This window comes from Aptenodytes patagonicus, chromosome 1 (assembly GCF_965638725.1).
Source record: "Aptenodytes patagonicus chromosome 1, bAptPat1.pri.cur, whole genome shotgun sequence".
Classification (NCBI taxonomy): domain Eukaryota; kingdom Metazoa; phylum Chordata; class Aves; order Sphenisciformes; family Spheniscidae; genus Aptenodytes; species Aptenodytes patagonicus.
Window position 1 is genome coordinate 89,478,563 of NC_134949.1, and position 5,987 is coordinate 89,484,549.

General features: G+C 45.2%; 1 protein-coding gene across 1 annotated transcript in view; it reads right to left on the bottom strand.

Moving 5' to 3' along the window:
• ATP6V1A (ATPase H+ transporting V1 subunit A) overlaps window positions 1–5,505 on the bottom strand; it is a 31,626-nt gene extending 26,121 nt beyond the window's left edge. The window contains exon 1 of the mRNA XM_076348075.1: window positions 5,407–5,505. The gene's annotated coding sequence lies outside the window, so the exon portion shown is untranslated. The remainder of the gene's footprint in view (window positions 1–5,406) is intronic.
• Between the last annotated feature and the right edge of the window lie 482 nt (window positions 5,506–5,987).

The following is a 5,987-nucleotide window of genomic DNA, read 5'->3' on the forward strand; positions in this document are numbered from 1 at the left end:
ATTTTCGTTAACCTCACTAACATTACTGCAGAGCTAAAATCCACCCTTGCTTTTATTGAATAAAAGTCACTACTTTTAGGTGCATTTGGCATCATTACTTGAAATACTTTTTGTTGCTCTAACCTTTAAGATGACAAACATCAAAATGAGATGAATGCAAAGCTGTAAGCAATTATAGCAGCAAACTTTACTACAGTTCAGTAGACTAACTTCTGAATAGTTGAAGATTCTTACCTTAACAGACAAAAGGTGTGCAAATTCATAAAATAACTATTGCTAGATTTGTAAGTCAGCTCAGTTTTACATGCAGAAGCATATTAGTAATTTGGGCTCATTAAAACACATCAGCTCTCTATGAGCCTCACCACAGCCTAACCCTTTGTCCCTAGATGTAATAGCTAAAATACTGAGCACAAGTTTGGAATAAGCATTTCATCATTACAGTTAACTTTCAGAGCAGTCTTTAAAGTCGGGATATTATGGAATCTTCAGTTTATTATGTGAGGTATTTCATGGCTAGTTTGAAGAGCATGTTTGCATGAACGTCTTTGAGGAAGATCTAATACCCGTAGCAGATAGAAGTACTCTTTTACAGCACTTTGGTATAATGAAACACCTGGTTGGAATCACAACACACGTATTAGCATTGGATTCCAGTAAAAAGAAATTAAGCTGAGGTCGACTTTTCCTGTAATGGAAAACTTCATCTTTAAGTTAAGCCCCATTTGGAGATTTTATGTTCAATTACCTGAAGTATTTACAGCTTCTTTAGAATAGCCAGAGCCCCTCAAACGTATTAAATTTTAGTATTGTTTAAACTACATATTGTGGTGGTTGTCTGAATATCTACAAGGCGATGCAAATTTATCTCACAATAACAAAGCCCTCAAGATTTCAAGGATCTAGAGGAAAGTCACATAGTAGAATTGTCCTTTTAGAAGTCCTTACCAATGTTACCTGCATTTAGCCAGAAATACCATTTTAGTTTTTTTCTGAAGAGCTGCTTTTTAAGGTATTAATTTCAAAGTGAGAAACAAAATAATGATATCATATAATAATGAGAATAACCAAATGTTTGTCCCACTAACTGAACTTCTTGGAAGATGCAGTTTCTTTGCTAGAATATTAAAAAACAGTCAAGTCATTCTTCAGGCCGTTAAAGGAAACTTGCATACCTGGAAGCTGTTGTCCAGCTATAATAAACTATTCTAATAAAGGCAAAGTTTTCTCTCTATAAAGCTAATACCTTTTCCCATAACCTTTCTATCCCTCACCACACTCAACCATCCCAACCACTGCTCCTCATGCTTAGGGCACAGAATACAGACCAGCAGCACAGACATTCAGACCACCTATCTTTTACATAGCCTTAAACAACAGCAGCAAACCACTCCAGTAAATGAGCACATCTTATAGCATCCTAAAGATGGAACATAGTGAGAAGAACAATACATCTTCACAGTGTAGATTCTGGCATTTTTCTTGGGATGCCATCTGGCAGAAAGAGTTAGCTGGACAGACTGGTCAGCTGAAACGCACCCACATTTCAACTTGGCCATGAGAATCCTTACAATATGAGTGATCTTCAACTGATTAACAAGGACAAAGATAAGATTTTCACATTACGGAGATACCCTGTAGGAACACTGCTTCTCTCAAGCATTTGCATCTGCAATGGGTCTATTTTCAGTGGACATTTTAGTTTATTTAACTGTTTAGCAGGACGAGTCTCGGCTCACTGGGGTAGCAATGGTGTCAAAATTATTCTTCTCAGGATTAAACAGACGTCAGACAGCTAATGCAGAAAGCACAGTGCTATAAAAATGTGGCCACAATGGCAGGTTCCCATACTAGTTTTAGTACTTCCTGATTACTTCCAATTTGAACATTTTAAGACACCCACAATGGACTCTCCAAAATGCTGTAAACTATGACAAAATTAAATAACTGTCAACAGGCACCATGCATGTATTAGATCACTGTCAGACAAATTATTTCTGAAGAGTGAGCAGTGACACCAAAATTTACTGTTACACAAGCTCAGAGGCGTATTCACGCTCATGAACCAAGAAAATAAATTCAGCAGCTAAAACTGATCTTCATCTGCCATTTGGTTAAGTGATAGTAACAAAGTCTGTTAGCCTATGACTTTCAGGATTTATCCATATACATCTTACTGGTTTTCAGAGTAAGTTTATCATTTTAGTAAAGACAGAACTTATAAGGCAAAGCTTGTTATAGCAGCCATATAATATATGGAAGTCTAAAAAGTTAGCAGCAAATGGTCAATCTTTCTAAAGAAGTGGGGGTGTTTAACTTTGGGAGAATTGGACAGGGAAAAACAGGAGAAATAAATGCATAGATAAAATAAAATAACCAAACCAAAAATATTTATGAGATTGTAGAACTTATTGCCATGAGATATGACCAAACCCAAGAATTTTGTGTAAGCTTAACTGTCCACTTTCAAAGGGGAGGAGGGAGTGAACACAACAAAAAGAACAAAAAAGACTTTTCAGAACATAAAAGAAGGTACAACAATGACAACCAGAAGATCCAGTCTAAGCCAGTTCTGCATGGTGGACCTTTAGGTGGTTACTGGCTTAATCTGTACAGAAATAAAAGGTTGAAAAGTTTAGATTCATTCTGCTTCCTCTGCTGGAGTAGATCCCCATTTCTCTCTGTCCAGCTGGAAGGCTAAAGAAGTCACATGTTTTAAGACAGTGAGTAAAAGTAAACGAGCACGATATTCCAGTTGACTACATCGTCTGTTTTCCTTGGTATAGTTCCATTCTAAAAAAATCATGTGGATACCATTGTTCAACAATACCTCAATATTTCCAAGTCTAAACCCCCCACTTTTCTTTGTAACCAATGATACAAGTATGGAGGAAAGAAAACCTGTTTCAGATCCAGGCAATGTAGGTTTTTTAAAAAAATAGAGAGAAAAAGAAAAAGAGGGACTATTACTTGGCCAGCAATAGCATGCAACATTTTTTGGTCAATGCCAGAGTAACCAAAGATATGAACTAGGCTTATCCTGTAATCCTTTTACTCTTTTTAAAAGGCCATGTATGTCCAATTAGGAACGCAGCTTTAGTTCACAAACAAGCAATTTAAAAGCATGAGGGAAAAATGTCAGTAGGAATTTTCAGGGCTCAAGAAATGAGAGAAACAGTATTATGGTATCAAAACACAAGAGGTAAAGCATAGTGCCTCTAAATGTATCTCCAGGGGAATCGCCTAGTAATCTGCTGGTCTACAGCGGCTTCGGATGACAATGTGTCATACCAATACCCATGCATGTCTGGAAGATAAACGCACAAAGTCATACTGGGGAAAAAATTTAGACAACAGAAGCACATTGAAGCCTGCAGACTTTGTAAGTCTGGATTAATGAGGTATAAAACTGTTAATATATACTTAGACCAAAATAAAAGCTGAATTTAAGCTAACGCTATATAACGCTGTATAAAAGTTTAAAAAGTAGTACTAATAGTTCATGGCTGAACCCTAATAGTAGCACTATCTATAGAAAATAGTTCTTGATTTGGAAAATGGAAAGGCTGCATTTACAGGAAACAGAGATCTTGTGTTACTATTGCAACACAAGACTTCAACCCCCATTTGAACAGTCAGCTGATGCCAGCATTCATTTTCCAGCATTGTCTTAATTTCTCCTTCCCCATCCTCTCAAGTTGATGTCCGTGGTGGTTTATCATTTTTGAATGCCATGCTTCGTCCCCTGATTACAGAATTAATACTATTTTTTTCCCCACGTAAAAGAGTAAAAATGTTTTCAAGGAGACTTGACATAATAAACTGACAAGCACAGCAAAAATAATCTGCAATATTTTTGGTAATTCAAAGACCTGCAGACACTGATCTCACTTCACATATTCTTAAGTAGAAAATAATAAAATGTAGATACTATTAAATATTTATGCTTGCTACTCATTGAAAAGGCCTTTAAAAGTACTGTACAGAGAAGCCAAACATTCTGCTGCTGCAGACCTGCAGAATGCCAAAGCCAGCACAAATACAGCAACTTACAATATATTGAGGATCTGCCTCAGTTATTCGAATTTCCACTTGCAAATGCCAACCTACACTCAGCATGTTCTCACTGAAGTGCTACAAATGGGTGGGCTAATAAACCACCTTATGCATACTATCAGCCAGTTTTCCTCCTTTTCCACACCCTCTCCACTTCATCAAGTAGTATTAGCATTTGAAATACCATGCTAGATCAAATAGCCAGTGTACTTTGCTTAAGTATTGCATTACAATGAATAAAACTATCACCAAATTTCTTTTATTCCCAGCTGAAGTGCAAATTCTCTGACAGAAGCCAGAAGAAATCACTTTTGGCAACTGCATGGAACGTATAGATCTTGATACATACATGTTAGATACTCCAAAGTCACAGCTATCTGCAACGTACATAATATCATCCAGAACCCAGCCATGTAAAATTTCTTTCTTGCCTTTAAGTGAATTCTGACGTTTGGAATACCTCACATAAATTAGGATTTTGTCACTGGCTACAGGAATAGGAAACACATTTGATTTGTCATGGGTATTTTCAACCACAAAACAAGAGGTGGGCCTTTTTACTGAGGAAGGGTTGCAGTCAGGAGCCAGTAGCAGCGTTCATCTTCCATAACCTTGCTGCTCACTCACTGCAGGGCTACAGTCAAGGCACAGCAAGATTCAGTTCCACCCACCCAAGACGGCGGGGTGACTCGACACAGAAACCCAGCCACTATCGCCACCTCTCTTTATAACGGATACTGGTATATCCCTCGGATATATCGTCGGGCGTCTTTGAGAGCGCTCAGCACGTTTCTTACTCGGGGAAACCCTACCCGCGGGGGGGGGGGCCTGCTTTGCTTTGCCTTAGAAACGGGACCGAGAAGAGCACGGCCGCCGTCAGCGGGCTCTCCCGCTGGGGAACAGCTCCGTACAGACAACGCACACAGCGCTGCGCGTTACTCTCTTCGGTCGGAGCCGAAGAGGCGGCAGGCTCGGCCTCGGCTCACAGCGCAGCCTTCGCCCGGAGGAGAAGGTCGGCCGCCCAAGGGCCCTGGCCGCCGCCAAGGAGACACCCGCTCCGCAGGCCGCTCTGCGGGTCCTGCCGCCCCCCCCCCGCAGCACTCCGCGAGGCGGGGGCGACCGTTGCGGGCCGCGCTCGCTCCCTCAGAGGACGGCTCTACAGGGAGACCACCGCCCCTCCCGGGCCGGTAACGGCCGGGGGAGGGGATGGGGGGACAGGACCCCCCCCGCTTCCTTCACACCGCGACCCGCCGGGCGGAGGGGAGGCCAGCCGCCGGGCGCGCCTCGGGAGAGGAGGGGATGGCGCAGGGCTGGGGAAGGGGGGGGGGGGGGGGGGCCGAGACGCCTCACCTGCGGCTGACGCCGGCACACCCAAAGCCCTACTCCCTCCAGCGGCGCTGCCGGATCAGCTGATACCGGCCCCACGCGCATGCGCCACGGCCCACGCCGGAAGCGCCCCACGCGAGCCGGCGTCCTCGCGCCCGCTTCCGGGCGGAGCTTTAACCCCCCCGGCCGGGGCTGCTTCCTGCCGCCCGCGCCAGCAGGCGGGGGAGCGCTGGGCGCAGGGGCGCGCGATTGGCCGCCCCGCACCACGTGGGGAGGCGCACCGCCTCCTCCCCTCGCGCCGCGCCTTCACCCCTCCCCCTCCCCCAAGTCACGCGGGGTACGCCGCGCGGCCCGGCCCCGCCCCCCTCCCTCTCCCCCTCCCCCCCCGCGAGGCGAGGGGTGGGCGCTGCGCGTGCGCGGCGGGGGCGGGACGGGAGGGGGTGAGGGGTCATGCCGGCGAGGCGGCGGGCGGGGGTGCGCGCGGCGTGAGGTGAGGGGTCACGGGGGCGGGGCGGCAGGCGGACGGGCGGACGGAGGCCCATGTGGAGCGGGCGCGGGAGCAGGAGGCTGAGCCGCCCGCGCTGCCCGGGCCGAGGAGGGGGAGG